This window comes from Triticum aestivum, chromosome 4A (genome assembly GCF_018294505.1).
Source record: "Triticum aestivum cultivar Chinese Spring chromosome 4A, IWGSC CS RefSeq v2.1, whole genome shotgun sequence".
Classification (NCBI taxonomy): Eukaryota; Viridiplantae; Streptophyta; class Magnoliopsida; order Poales; family Poaceae; genus Triticum; species Triticum aestivum.
In genome coordinates, this window is record NC_057803.1 from 674,649,541 (window position 1) to 674,665,994 (window position 16,454).

The 16,454-nt window shown below is 47.6% G+C and overlaps 1 pseudogene; it reads right to left on the reverse strand.

The window, feature by feature from the left end:
- Positions 1–255: 255 nt before the first annotated feature.
- On the reverse strand, positions 256–3,485 carry LOC123083044 (PHD finger protein ALFIN-LIKE 3-like; annotated as a pseudogene).
- Between the last annotated feature and the right edge of the window lie 12,969 nt (positions 3,486–16,454).

Consider the following 16,454-nt stretch of genomic DNA (forward strand, 5'->3'; position numbering starts at 1 on the left):
TGGCATTTGTTTCTCTTTTTGGGTTTTGATTGTCTTGTTTACCCATCAGCGATATCACAGTTCTGTCAGGTGGTTGCTATATTAATATAGCAAGGCGAAAGCCTATTTCAAGTCATTGTAAACTGAATTCTTACATATATCCCAACGGAATGGGAAAATAATGTAATACCTCTCTCACTACCTTTCTAGTTAATCATTTTTCATACAAAGGGTGACTGCATACCTAAAATAAAGGAATGGGGCACATATTATATCCTACTCTCCGATCACCTCGCGGATGCAGTCAGGACACTGGTATTCTTCGATATGTTCTGCTTCAGAGGCAGTTATGTTCACACATTTTCCATGGAACCACTGGTCACATCCGTCACAACCAATCCAAAAGGCATTGGCATGATACGGAGCATTACAAGATCCGCAAATGTCAGTAACTTCATTATCCTTTTGTTTGTCTTTAGCAGGCTTCCTAGAGTCCCTGTTTGGAGCAGACAAAACTTGCATCGAGTCTTGAGCAGGTGGCACGTTCTCTTCAGCATGTGTGATAGAGACTACGTCTGGATTGGACACATTCTCTTGAGTTGGTGCACTCGACTCCCTATTTGCATTGTATCACGCAAATGTTGATAGCCAAGAAAGACCGTAAGAGATATAGAATTCGTCATGGACTGTTCGCATCTCGTTTACCATATCAAATAAACGTATCCTGAAAGAGAAAGTAAACCAACGTCATCAAATCAGCAATTGGCTTCGCAAGCAATATGTAACACATCACATTCTTGATGCATGGAGGAACTATATAAGCACTAAAACATAATGATTTAAATAGAAGATGAAGATCGCCCCTAATAAGAATAGCCCATTATTTAATGCTGAGGCTCTAACAATTAGTTCTGCAGGACTATGGCTCTATTGAAGTTGTATTCTCTCTCATGTTTGTTAAGTGCACAAAAAACTGTTTATCCATATAAATGTCCTAAATGTTAGATTGCACATATAAATGTCCTAAATGTTAAGTGCACAAAAAAAACTGTTTGTGAAACGAAGTTGTAGTAGTAGTGGTGGTGGTGGTGGTGGTAGGAGCAGCAGCAACAGTTGGCGTCGAGATGAGTGGACAAGAAAAAGGTGACGCCCATGAGCCACGAGTCGGAGTGGTGGGCGACGAGTGTCAGGTAGTCAGAACGGTTCACATAATCTCGCCGGCGGTTGATGCCTCATGTCGGCACCGGCAGGCCTAGCGGCACCATCTCTTCCGGCAGTGTCAACTCCCAACTACCGTCCGGGTACCCGTACAAGCACATTGGCTCTTTACCTGAAGCGAGAAAATGAATCACACCACTCCATCAGCCAGTGATTTGCACACCTCGCCATCTTATATTTACTAATTGTAATTGGGGGCACCATATGAGATTTACTTTAATTAAAGAAAAATACCTCTCCAAATCATTGATTTGACAAAAAGTCATTATATTATTCAAACATATTTGATGTAGCTACATGTCAAACAACTCTATAGTAAAAAAACCAGGAGATTAGATTGTTAGTTTGCATGCTTTCGACACTTTAATTAATTAAAAATATTTTTATGAAGCACCCATGCCATGCATATGGCTTGGTGATGGCGAGGTTCATATCACTGGCTGCAGGCTTAGAATTTGCAGGTACTTTAATCCTATTACGAGGCGTGATAAATATTCAGATCTCTATTTTTGCCAAATTTATATAAATCTCTCTACTTTTGGCTAATTTAAAGTTAAGTCGGCCTTCTCTATGTCATCGTGAGAAAGATCACTTGTGCGCATACAAGTATATATGTTTATATACACTGTGCGTTGTCCGTGCAGAATAGCAAGGGTCCGTATTTCCCATTACTAAAATAAATAGAAAACTGTATCATTTATCTGACGTATTTTAGTGAATATACATGTATATAATATGTGACTTAAAATTAAAGATAATTCAAAATAGAACCATGGATCCTCTTCATGACCAAGAGAAAATAAATGTCCTCATGTACTCTTGTAAAACACTTTTGCATGAATATTCTATGTAAATAGTAATGCATAATCGAGTCCTAGAAAAGATATGGTCTAGAAACAGTTGAAGGTTTTGAGGGCGACAAGTGTTGAGTGTCTATAATAAACTTAAGACCAAACCCCATCGTATTTCTTTAGGAGAAAAGGACAAAAAAAAGTATACATCCACCAAAGAATTTCGCGTTTACAATACAATAGCCCACCAGTACACATGCAGCCTTCATAAAATTGCTACCATGTTACATCTTCTATCAATTTGGGGTTATTGGGGGCATAGCACACCAAGAATATATATCACGCGCATTGATTTCACACACTTGTCAATTGGAAAAGTCTATGCACGCAAAAAATACTACCACTAATGCAGAGAGTTATTTATAACTCTATACTCTTTTTCCTATGTCTAATACGAAAATAAACATGGTTGTATATCTGAAAATAACCTTTTTCTTCCGGAGAAATATGACTGAAAGTAACTGATCAGACTACCAGCCTGAATTCCCCTGTGTTTCAATACAGAACTTCACTAGGCCGTGCAAGAGCAGTGGATTGATGGCTAGTTTTCTTCATGAAAAAACGGATCTGAGATTTCATATCAGCCAGATTTACAATTTTCTAATTAAAAATGGATCTAAAATTTCAGGGACAGCAGGATCTAAAAAATACAGCCACAAAAATAAACAAGGTCATATGTTTAAAAGTAACTGACAAAACTATCAGCCTAAGTTTCCCCATGTTTCAGTGCAGAATTTCACTAGACCGTGCAAACACGGGATTGATGACTAGTTTTTCTTAATAAAAATGGATCTGAACTTTCATGTCAGATGAAACTATCAGCCTCTGCTTAATACAAAAATAAACACGGGATCTAAAGTTTTCTTTCCTATGTCTTACAAAAATAAACACGCTTATATGTTTAAAAGTAACTGACCAAACTATCAGCCAAAGTTTCCCCATGTTTCAATACCGAACTCCACTATCCCGTGCAACAGCAAACTGATGACTAGTTTTTCTTAATAAAAAATGGATCTGAGATTTCTTGTCAGCCAGATTTACAATTTTGTAACAAGAAATGGATATAAAATTTCTGGGACAGTTGGATCTGTATATTACATACCTTCCTCGCGCAATAAATCATATAATGTATCCTGATCTGCGCGTATGGCAACAAGGAGAAGAAGAGACTGGCGTTAGATCCATCAGCACGTAGGCGTCACATATATAGAGAAAAACGTGTCACTAAGGAGCGCCCCATGGCTTACCTGCGGTGAGGGCTCGGACGAGCGCGCTGCGGCGGCCAGAGAAGTCCTCGTAGATGTTCTCCACGGTCCATGAGACGGCGGGGCGGGAGCGCCATTCACCGGGGTGTGCCGGCAGCGGGGTTGGTGAAGGCCGCCCATGAAAGGAAGTGGGGGTGGGGTTGGAGGAGGAGCCGGCGCGAGATGTGTCCATGGCACGAGATTCGTGCTAGGTTCGCCAGCGGCGGGCTGGCAGAGATAGGCGGAGCTCTTGAAGGAGGAAGGTGGAATTGGATCTATGGGGGCACTCTGTTGCTTTGTTACTTTATATAGAACCGGCGTCAAGAGGGTGGAAGAAACTGGGGAACGGAGGACGCGGGCGGGTTACTACTTTCCTTTCAAGTCTCTGGGCGGGATGTATTTGTTTTCTTTCGTTTCCTATCACGTTTTTGGCCACGCCGGCGAGGTGCCAACACTGGTGAAATAACTACAAAATAGCTGGCATGCAAATCCTAGGGCTACTGGCGTGTGGTCCCCGGATGAGAAGTCCAGAATACATGGTACTCCTTTATTTCCCTCATTAATTTCATTTGTTTTTTAAAGGCATTTATTTCCTTCGTAGTGTAAAAAGTACACGGCACAATGTGCTCCCACGGTTCTGAAATGCATGATATTTTAGTCATGCAGTTTCTAAGATGAAACTTTGACGATTATTTTGTATGCACTTAAATGTTGCTATAAAAGGTTAAGGGATATGTTTAGACTCTTACCAAATAGTAGTACCTTACCGTATGTAAACATGCTTGCGCCAGCCGCGTCCCACGATTGCCACGTGTTTCGATCGAGCCCGCACACCACAACCCCCTCGAAAACCTTATTCCAGCCGATGAAGGGCTTGCCACACTTTTTTCTCCTACACCGTGCGTTGACCACAACTCCACAGTACCATCTCATGTCTCTCTCTTTTTCCTCATTCGATGGAATGCTCCTTCTCTCTCCCTGCCCGTCTACTTCACCGCTGAATTGAGTTGGCTTGAGACAGCCGTGGTGTGGAGGGCTCAGGTTCCTGGACACATCTTATCCTTACCCTGCAACATTGTTTTGAGATCCGTACTAGACAACTAACTTTGTACATCAGATTTTTCTCTTTTTTGTTTCTTCAAAATAAAACAACATATGAACTTTAAACTTTGCAAGACACCAAAACGTTCTAACTAGAATGTGAGAAAAAACTTTCAGATTTTTTTGTCAAACATAAATATACGAAATTAAATTTTTTGTATTAAAAATGTACTTTTTAGTATTTATATTGCACGAAAAATTCTGAAAGTTTTTTCCCACATTCTAGTAAGAATGTTTTGTTGAGCTGCCAAGTTTGAAGTTCATATGTTGTTCTATATGGGAGAAACAAAAAAGGCAAATGTACTCGCACGAATCGCGATGCAAAAATGAGTGGCTAGATAAGGGGGTGTCCCAAAGCCTATGCTCTACAGAATATTTTCCGGTGTGGAGGCGCCGCTGCAGGGCCCTTTGAAGGAGAAGTTCCAAGGCCGGCGGGATTGAGGCACCGCTGCAACCGCAGAGCTTGCTGATGCCGTATCCACAGCCGGTGTTGCAACCACACAGCTCGCCGGTGCAACAGCCGCGGTCGATGCTCCAAGCCTGCTCCGATGGGGGCGGCCACTCCGATGCTTCGATGGCCATGGCGATGGTTCAATGGACACGACGACAAGGCATGCTATGACGACATCGACAACCGTGGCGGTGCTGCAAGACATGCTTCATTGGCCGCGGCAACGAGGCATACTTTGATGGTGACGACAGTGACAATGCTTCAACGACCACGGCGATGGTTTTATGGACACGGGGATGAGGCATGCAATGGCGGCATCGACGGTCGTGGTGTTGCTGCAAGGCATGCTTGAATGGCCGTAGCGATGAGGCGTACTTCGATGGTGTCGACCGCCCTAGTGATGCTGCGACGCGTGTTTCAATGGCTACGGCGATGAGGCGTACTTCAATGGTGTTGAGGCCGTGGTGATGCTGCGAGGCGTGTTAGAATGGTCGTGGCGATGCTTCGACAACCACAACGATGCTTCGATGGACATGGCGATGAGGCACGCTACAACGACATCGACGGCCGAGGCGATGCTGCAAGGCATGCTTCAATGGCCATGGCGACGAGGCGTACTTCGATGGTGTCGACAGCCGTGGTGATGCTTCGACGACCACAGCGATGGGTTCGATGGACACGGCGATGAGGCATGCTACGATGACATCGACGACCGTGGCGATGCTGCAAGGCATGCTTCAATGTTAGTGGTGGCGAGGCATACTTCAATGGCGCCGACGGCCACACAGATGCTTTGACAACGTCGATGGCCATGGCGATGTTGCGAGGCATGCCGCGGGGACAGGGCGTGCTTCAATGGCGTCGACGGCCACAACTGCGAGGCGTTCTTGGACGTTACCGCTGATGCTACTCTGATCCTGCAATGACGTGCACTGTGGACGAGCGGTCCGTGCTAAGGAGATTAGCGGCCCTGATAAGACGCATCGGACCGCACAACCAGTGGTTGTTCTTTGAATCTCTGCAGGCGGATGGCGCCTAGCGTCCACCATATTTTGCCCTGGTCTTCGTCCGGATGAGTGGCAACTCCAATGCTCCTTTTCCAACTCTAGTTCATTTTTTTGGATCGCGCGCACATCCACTTTCCCAAAAGAAAAAGAAACTGGCACTCTAGCCACGTCCCTGTGAGCGGTATGGAAGAATCCTAGCACTGCCACCCTCTGGGAATCCCACCTTCCTCCCTTGCCGTAGCCGGTGGGCGCGACCAGGCGAAGCCCTTGCGGCAGGGGGTGCGGGAGTGGCTTTTCCTCCCCTCTTGTCTGGACTCATGGGTAGCCCGGCTCGGCCCTCTATGGCGGGGCCGAGCAGTGGTTGAGGAAGCGAAGGATTCGCAGGGAGGTGGTAGCGCGACGCTCAAGTGGGGCGACTCGGTCGGCATTGCTATGTTAGTGGTGCGGACGGCGTGCAGCAGCAGGCAAGGATGGTGGCCCGACATAGTCGGCGAATGCGCGCAAAGCGACACCCGCTCCTTCGTCCCCCTTCCTGTGCACTGGTCTGGGTCGTGTTCTTGCCGTCGTTGGCATCTAGATTGGGTCTCAGCTCTAAACTGATGGCTTGGTGGTTGCGGGTGGCTTGGGAGGGTTTTCTACCATATGTGTGGTGCTCGGCTAGGTGGGTCATGTTAAGGCAGCCGGTGACAAGTGGGATTCGGCGACAGTTGTTGGGTACTCCCTTTGCATGTGGGTCGGCATCGTTGATGTCTAACCCCAACTGAGGTAGTGCTATGGCACGGTGACTCCTCTCCTACATGGTATGTGCCAAGGTGCGAGCATTACGGTAGTGCGTTACTCTAACAGCGGTGGCGTGTCTCTCTTGGACGCCTAGGCGGTGGCCCCAAGCAATCATAGCTATGCCAGCAAAAACCAAATTTTATATTATTACTCTATTATTTATGTACAAATGTATAAGAGGTGTGATCCTATTCTTTATGAGGTATAATCATCACGAATTTAAAGCAAATAAAATGTTCGGATTAAAACAACTAAGGATATCTCCAACACGGACCCTCATACCGCCCGAATGCATCCAGACCGTCCGGTCTGGATGTGTTGTGCCATCCAACACAGACCTACATCAGTCCGTCGGGCAGTGCAGACCGCTGCCACGCCCGCGTCTGACTGTCCTAGCCCACAAAAAAAACCTTCATCACCCGAGCGCGCTTCCCGCCTAATACAGTCAGCGCTGCTCCAGAGTGTCAGTGTCGCGTTAATGCCCGGCCAGAGCGGATGGGGCCTCTCACTGCTGCCGGCATTGAAGTGGCGCGCCAGCCGAGAGAGCATAGCCCATGCCGCTTCCCGGTGCAGGCGACTGCTCCACATTCAAATGATAGCCCATCGGTTCATCACCCCTACATTAACGACATGCGGTTGTCGAGGAAACTACTCCGGCACCACACGTCTGTCCGTCTGCCACCCAACATTGACCTTGCTGTCGTGGCCCATCGCCATCCGCCCGCTATGTAAACACCAGCCCAGACCGTAGCCACAGTCATCTACCTACTTCACTTTCTCCTCTCCGCACCACGCCCTCCATGGCCTCCTCATGCTCCAAAGCCCTCTAGGACACCCTATCCTCGACCAGAAGAAGGAGAGGACCTCCATTGCTACTGGTTGGCTGGTCGGCTAGTAGATGGAGGCAGACGAGGCCCCAATAGAGGACGAGGCGGCGCTACCATCCTCGTCGGTGCGTGTGGGATTCACCATTGGCGAGGCATGTGCGCACTACACGAACATGATGTGGGAGGACGAGGAGGAGGCCAGGTTCTGACAGGTGCAGGCCGATCAGTCCTACAACCTCGCCCTCCTCGAGGAGCACCGGCACATGGAGGAACTACTCGCCGCCGGCGCGACTATCATGTCGGATGTGGATGCAGTGGAGCAGTAGGCACTGGTCGACTGCTACCTCTCCGCCCGCGACATCCGCCGCGACTGCTGGTGGTAATGCCTCCATTAGGCGGAATTGGCGGCCACCTAAAAGGAGATCGACGAGGTGGGGAATGAGGTATGTGGCAAGAGCGACAACAAGGAGGACATCACCCGCTCTGCCCTAGTCGTGCCTAGCCCGCTACCACGACCACGAAGCTGATATGTCCACGGACGCCACCGATAGCAAGGAAGAGTATTGTATGGTAGGTCACTGCTGCTCGGGTCCCAAGAAGGCCACAACTCTTCCCCTCCCATCGAAGTCACGCTTTATGCGCCGACCATCGATGGCCGATTAGCCACCTGACGGCGACGTGGGGGCGGACAGCTGTAGTTCCCGGGGTTCCGGAGGCGGAGATGGAGAGCATCGAGGCTGTGAAGGTGAAGGCATTCGTCGGACCAGCACTTCTTAGCGCTCATGGTAGGACATGGGAAACGTGCGCCGATGATCATTTAGATTAGATTTAGTGTAGGGTTTGTCCAGTTTATATGAAAAATATAATGAATTTTGTCTGGTTTATATGAAAATTGATGCAAATATAATGAATTTCGTCCAGTTTATATGAAAATCCATCGTATTTACATGAATTTCAGCCGGTTAGTTCAAACGGCAGCTGAAATATTTGCAGCCAGCATTGGATAGCCGGCTCCCGCATCTATGGACTAGTGCCACTATGCGCGGACGGATGACGGAATAAATTTATGGGTCAACGTTGGAGATGCCCTAACCTCACCAATCTGTTCTCACAAACATATAATTTGCGCATGGTCAAGATTGAAATGGACCGGTCCGGTCTGGACTTGTAACTGGACATATGAATGTGTTCTAGAATCCCAGGGGCCAGAGTTCGGTCTGCACCTCGTCTAGCAGGGCAACAGGTATACCTAAGATCGACCATTCTTCTGTATACTGAGTGTAGAAAGGCGCATGCCGATGAGAGGCCTGGCACTGGACGTGCACTTCGTGTTCCCGCAAGTGTAAGCAATGGTGTGGGACAAAGCTGGATGGGTGTCCTCGGTCCATGACAGCAACACGACCACCACTTCCGGCTTCGTTAGAGCATCCACAATGACATACCTAATTTGAGTTGCCGAACGCCCCCAAACATGCCCGGCCATGTCCGTGGATAGTGACCGGTCAGACCCCACATTGCAACTCAACAACCATAGTAGGCATTTTCCAATTAGCATTTTCATACCAAACCATGCAAAAAGCAAGATCTATGTACTACCAACTACCATCTACACTACTCATACTTCTCGTCACATATGTGGATGAAATTGATGTCGGAGCTGCCGTCGTCATGGTCATTCGTAGCCGGGCGAACCTCTGGTTCCTCCTCGGGAGTCAAGAATGGCATGCTGCTCCATTGCCTCCTCTGCCTGGGCCACCTCGAACTCTGTGCATCGACCATGGCGAAGCCGGTAGGTGCCGGATCTACCTGATGCGCCTCCTCTGACTCCTTCTCCACCTCCTCCTCTATGACCGCGTCCTCCTCCTTTGGCTCCACCTCCACCTCCTCCTCCTCGGGCTGCACTAAATCCAGAGGCAGGCTGGTTGCGATCCGATCTTAGCACCTGCTCTGGATCTCCTCTAGCAGCTACAGCCGCCGCCCGGGATTGAGCATGTTGTAACTAGTGGTTAGCGGTTGATTGATGGATTGAATGTGACGGCGGTGGAGGGGAGGGAGGGGGGAGAAATGGAGGCGGTCTATGGTTGGGATTTTGCCGTCCGGCTTAAATAGCCGGCCATGTATCCTCAGATGGCATGCTAGAGCGGCACCACACGACACCAATGCGTCCTCATCTGAACTAAGGAGGCGCATGTCAGATCAGCAGTTTATGCTTTTGTCCGCATGGACCCTTGCGGTCTGTCCAAAGCGACGTGCACGTCCGGACATCTTCATATCCGCCCAAATATGTGCCGGATACGGGAAGTGTCAGTCAGTCCTGATATTTGGGCTAGATTTGACAAGTCTAGTTGGGTGACAATTTTGTGTTTAGGCAGTACCAGGCAAGCTGCCCGGGTGTTTGGGGCGGATCCGAGGACTCCAGTTGTAGATGCTCTCATGCCTCAACTAGCCGCATGTAGCGGCATGGCAGTAGCTATGGTGTCGCAGACAATGACAAGACAGACGTGTAGCCGTCTCGCTACATGAGTTGCAGGGCAAGCACCGGCTTTCTGAGCGCTGACTATATCAGTCAAAAATGGCCAGCTTGGTTGTGGCTGTGGTGCCACGGACAATGGAGAGGTGCTCCCGGATCGGCGGTATGAGTTGCCCAGAGGGCGGTGCGACATGGTGCCAGGAATGATGCCGATAGGAACACGTCGCCGGTGCGGCGACGCAAGCTGAAGCGTGTGCGCTGGCTCGACGAAATTTGCAGGCGCTTTGCTGGCGGCGGCTACGATGACATGACTAATAGTGAGTGGTTCAACCCTATGGTCGAAAGGGACACCTCCTCGTTGGCGCCTTCAACGCCCAATCACTTTCCTGGAGCTCACGCGCGCCCCCTAGTGGGTCGTGGCCCATTTGCTTGAATGCTGCTCGACCGACCGCTGCTGCTCGCTCGCTCGCTCCTTGGTTGCCTTTTTTTTCTTGCGAGCACTTGTCAAAAAAGCCTTGTTGTTTAAAAAATAAAAAATAAAAAAATCGAAAAAAAATCGTGAATTAAAAATGTAGATGAATTTTCATAAAAGTTCACAGAATTTGAAAAAAAAGATTTGAAAAATTTCATTGAATTTGAAAAATGTTAATTGAATTTAAAAACAAGTTCATCGACTTTGAAAAAAGTTCATCTAGTTTAAAAAAAGTTCATCAAATTCGCAAAAGTTCATTGAATTTGAAAAAAGTTCATTAGTTTTGAAAAAATTCCATCAAATTCAGAAAAGTGCATCTACTTTCTAGAAAAAAGTTCACAAATTTTGAAAAAAAGTTCATCTACTATCAAGAAAAAAGTTTCATGAATTTCTTTCACAAAAAAAGTTCTTGACCTTGAAAAAAGTGCAGTACTTGAGGTCAGTTGGTCGGGTGGTTATGGGGTTGAAGTCCTAAGACCCGCGTCGCGGGTTCAAATCCTGGGTAGCATGCACTTTTTTTCTTTTTATAAAAATAGAGAAGGAGCATATGGGCCGGCCCGCTCTTGAAACCTAGTGTATAGGGAGGGTGTGTGCCCGGTTCCAAAATGCCTATATTCGGCGCTTAAGGCGCCGAATAGGATTTTGCGCCCAAAGGTTACATCCCCAATGGACCCTAATGTTTATCTGGGCCATCTAGACACTGGTGGAAAAAGGGCCTTTGGTCGCGGTTCGCAACTGCCATTAGTCGCGGTTGCGCAACCGCGACCGAACGGGCGCGACTAAAGGCCCCCCCCCTTTAGTCGCGGTTGCTTAAGAACCGCGACTAAAGGCCCGTCCACGTGGGCGCCAGGTGGCCGTCGGGGCGGAGGACCTTTAGTTGCGGTTCTTCTGGCCAACCGCGACTAAAGGCCGCCGCAGGTTTAGGGTTTTAGCCCCCCCCCCTTAAACTTGTTTTCTGTTTAATTTGTATTGTTTTATTTCTTTTGTGCTTTATTTTAATTTTGAAGGAGTTTCATATATTCTATGGTACTACATACATGCATATGAATGTACAATTTCAAATAAATTTGAAATTAGAACCAAAAAGAATTCAAGAGGAATATACAATATATATTCAATATCATCGGATGACCATATACAATTTTGAACAAGTTTCCATACATGATTTAATGCATATAAAGTTCTACGTCCTCGTAATAGTGTTCTCCTTTAGGATGGAGGACTTTCCTGCTGAACCATCCAGCTAGTTCCTCTTGAAGTGGTCGGAAGCGAGCTTCTGGACTAAGCATCCACCGGAGGTTATTCCTCTGAGCATTGGTATCACTCGGAACCCGCTCAGAGGTGTATCTCCGGATCATCTCACAGACATAGTATCCACATAGATTGGTCTCCGGTGGCTGAATATCCCCAGCATTCTTAGCCTTTAACATTTTGAATTCTAGCTCTTTTTTGAATTCACCGACCTTTGTATCTACGAACCGTCTCCAAACCCTATGAGGCAAAGAAAATTAAATGAACAAGAGAGTTATTAATTAGTTACTTGATATTAGGAAATGAACGAAATAGGCCGATCGATATAGAGCGCAAATGAATGAAAATAATTACTTCTGCAGCATTCTTCTCATGCCGCCCCAAAGCTTTGGATCCATATTCACAGAGTCGTGGACGAGACATTCTGAGGTGTTAACTTTAATTACTAGCAGAATCCAGTGGAACCTGCGGACACGATACATGCACAGTACGTCATGCATAACTCATCGATTAGCCGGCCACATACCATGCATGGAGTAAACAAAAAAGAATGTGCTCAAGACAGAAACACTCACTCAAAATGGTAAGGAAATAGAATATCACTTTTGAGTTCCTGCTTTGTAAGAAACTGCCACAGGTCTGCCTCCACGTCGGCGGGGTGACGCTCCAACACATGTCCATTAACGATGTGTGGGTCAATGAACCCAACATCATGGATGTTCCTTACTCTGCATTCCTTAATCTTCATTCTGCATGTATAATAGCGGACACAACAATATAGTTAGGACATATATATAGTGCAGGCAATATGAACGAGATGGGGTAGAAATTAATAAATCACTTACAGAACGTAGCAACTGATGATAGATTTATCGAGCTCGCGCAGATTGAAAAGCTGGAACAATTCACTCAGTTCAATTTGTACATAGTAATGTTTGAAGTGATGCTCATGTCTAACTTCCGCATAAATATATTCTTTGGCGTTTTTATTTTTTATGTAACCCTTGTACCATTTCAGCAGACCTTTCATTTGTGGAGGTAGATCCTTTTCCTGCGCAGGCTCGACGAGAGGCCCATTCTTGACATATGTAATTACTACCTCCTTCACTGGCGCCTCATCAAGGCCTAACAGTTCACGAAGAGTAATACCTAAGTTGGCCGCTTGTTCTCTGGCACTCGTTACAGTCAATCCCTGTGATGCCGCAGCTTGTATGATCTCGGGGGCATCCGGACAGAAGGCTTCCACTATAAGCGGGGCAATCGATTGTTTACTTTGTTCCCCGAGCTGGGCAACTTGTTTCCCGCTTTTTTTACTTTCGGCCTTCTCCCGCTCTTTGTTCTCCTTGAACATGAGTGCCTGCCTGCGAAGTTCACGTGCATAGTCGTTAGGCAGATTCTTCGCGGCTTGGGACGGTGTGCTCAAAAATGACTTAGCCCACTTCTTTTGCTCATCAGAAAATACTGGCTTGGGCTCGGGCTCTCTTTTCTTCTTGCAGTCCGCCTTCCATTTCTCCAAATCAGCAGCCGCGGCCGCGTCGACTTCCTCGGCACTACGTTCCCAAGGCCTTGTGGGGAGAGGCTTCAGTGATGGCTCCGGTACCTTTGTGGTCTTAGGTACATAAGGGTCCGGGTTAATAATCCAGGACTGCTTTTGCTTCTTTGCCGGAGGTGGATTGGGGGGCGGCGTCTGATCACCCGCCGGACGAGGACTGGGGGGCGGCGGCTGATCACCCGCCGGACGTTGTGGACTGGGGGGCGGCGTCGGCTGACGTGACGGAGGTGTAGGTGAACCGCCACCACCACCACCACCACCACCACCACCGCCACCGCCACCACCACCACCGTAGGGGGGTGGACTTGTTGTCCTTGGCGCCTCGCCTGGAAACTTGATAAACTTCTTTTGCCATAGAATGAAATGGCGCTTGACATCTCCAAGTCTTTTCTCCCCTTCAGGTGTAGCAATGTCAATCTCCAGGTCCTCAAACCCTTGGACTATGTCCTCCACCGTGACACGAGCATAGCCATCTTGAATGGGGTTGTTGTGGTGGAGTGCTCCAGGTAAACATGGTAAAGCACTGCCGATGGCTACCTTCATGGACATGTTCCCGATAGGATAATACAGATGACATTCTTTCATCTCCTTTATATCGTCCACGGGGTAGCGAGGAGGAAGTAATTTCGACCACCAGAGGCTCCGGTGCAGTAATTTCGACCACCAGAGGCTCCGGTGCAGTAATTTCGATCGTCGGTGCATCTGCACCAGCCGGTGGGGCCTCCGTGGAAGCCACGCTGCTTCTCCGCTGCTGGCTTCCGAGATCCGCTGGATGATCTTCATGCTGCACCCGAGCTGCATCTCTTTCGGCTACTAGTACACTCATGGTTTTCTTCATCACATCCATTTCCGATGCCAACCGCGCCACAACATCTGCTTCCCGATCCATCTTTCTCTTACGGCTTCTGTAACCGTACGGGTCATCGTTCTGGGGGAACCCTATTTTCCACGGAATGTGCCCCATGCCTCGTACACGTCCTCCGTGTTCAGGATTCCCGAGGGCTTTTGTCAGCGCGTCGTTCTCTCTGTTGAACTTGATCTTCCCCTGTTGAGCATCCCTCATTGCGTTAATAAGGGCTTGGGTGGGTTTAATTAATTTGCCCCAGTAAACACACTCCCCTGTCTCCGGGTTCAGCGTTCCCCCATGCCCGTACCACCAGCTTTTGGCCCTTGGGTCCCATCCCTCCGTACCTGGACGGATTCCTCGCGCCCTCAGCTCATTCTCCATCTTCTCCAACCTAGGCACCCAAATGCGATACCCTCCTGGCCCCATAACATGATTGTACTCCTTCTTAGCCGCATTTTCCTTATTTTTTTTCGATATTTGAATGAACTGCTCCGATTTCTTTTGCTTCACAAATTCTGGCCAATCATGTTTCAGTTTCTCATATTGTCCTTTGAAATCCGGAGTCTTGTTCTGCTTGACAAAGTCATGGGCTAGATTTTGCTTGAATTTCCGGAATGCGTCGGCCATCTTATGAAGAGCGAACTGTTTGACTAGCCTCCTCCTCTCCTTGTTTTCCTCAATCTTGTTACCCTCCTCATCGAATTTGTTGTATTCCGGAGGTAGAACGAAATGTTCCATAAGCTTCTTGAAGCAATCTTTTTTTGTTCTCTTATCGACAAAAGTGAAACCATCAATTCGTGCCTTCTTTGGCTCATTCCACTCCTGGACGGTGCTCGAGACGTTGTCTCTAACAATGGCTCCGCATTGGCTGACAAACTTGGTGGCGTTCTTGCGGGGCTCCAGCGGCCTGCCGGTTGCACTGTCGACAACCTCGATGGTGCATGTTTCTCCTTGTTTCATCGTCTTGGTTGCGCCACGCTTTGACGACGTACTCGATTGTTTCGACGATCCGGCCGAGGGCTAAAATAAGAAAGAGTCGCGCGTTTTAGTACACACATATTTATTCAAATCAGTTAGTTTGTATCACCAGAGGCTCAATGTATATATATACCTCGGCGCCGGAGGTGGTTGCTACTTCCATTTGAAGATCGTCGTTTATCGACGTTTGTTCGGCATCATCTTGCTGACGGCGCCCTTCATCTTCACCGTCAAGGTTCAGATAAGAAGAGATATCATCTTCTTCTTCTCCGGTCGGCACATATAGAATATCGCCGTTTATGATGCCGAACATATGTGCTTCACCGTCCGGATCATAGTTGTCCATAATCGGGTCAGCTCTATCGTCCGCCATTATGTCAGTCCTGAAAACATGTAGTAAAAACAAATTAATTAAGTGAAGAAGGGGGGCGGTGGCGGTGGCGGTGGCGAAAGGGCGGTGGCGAAAGGAGGGGGCGAGGAAGGGGTGGGAGAGGGTGTCGCGGTAGAGCGCGAGACGGGGCGGCAGACGACGGCGTCACGGAGAGGGGAGGCGAGGACAACACATTTATAACCCTCGCCGTCCCCTCTCGATCCCTAAAAAAACACCGCGCGCATCGCCGCCCCCCTCGCCGCCCCTCTCCGTATAAACAAATTGTCCGAACAGAGCTTGGAGTAGAGTGGCTAGGGTTTGGCCAGGGATGCGGATGGAGACGAACATATGTGGGGTCGGGATGGCCCATGTGCAGGGCGGGGGGTTTGTTTTTCTTCTGTTTTTTTCTTATGTTTTTCTTCTGTTTGTTTTTTTCTTCTGTTTTTCCTTTTTTCTTCTGTTTTTTTCTTCTGTTTTTTTCTTCCTTTTTCCTTCTTTCTTCTTCTTCCTTTTTCCTTTTAAAATCAGAAAAATAAAACTAATTCATTTTAAAATCTTAAAAATACAATTATATATCAAAAAAATCAGAAAAATAAAACTAATTCATTTTAAAACCCCTTGAAGGTTTGACAAAAGGTTTGATACATCATTCAGTTCATCGACCAAATACAAAGTTTGGTACAATAAATTATTACACATCAATTCTTCCCTTGTGTCCCTGCTTGCTTACGATTGTGCCGTATCCATGGAGCATCCTCATCATTTAACTTAATGCTTGGGTCAATGTTCACTTTGAAGGGCGGAATTTCACCAAACATATTATAATCTTCTGACATGTCTGTCTTGTCCTCCACTCCCACGATGTTTCTTTTCCCTGAAAGAACAATGTGGCGCTTTGGATCATCGCATGATGTACTGATCGTTTTCTTATCTTTCCGTTTCCTCGGTTTGCTACTCATGTCCTTCAAATAAAAAACCTGAGCGACATCTTTGGCAAGGACGAATGGTTCGTCAAGGTAACCAAGATTGTTGAAATCCACCATTGTCATTCCGTAT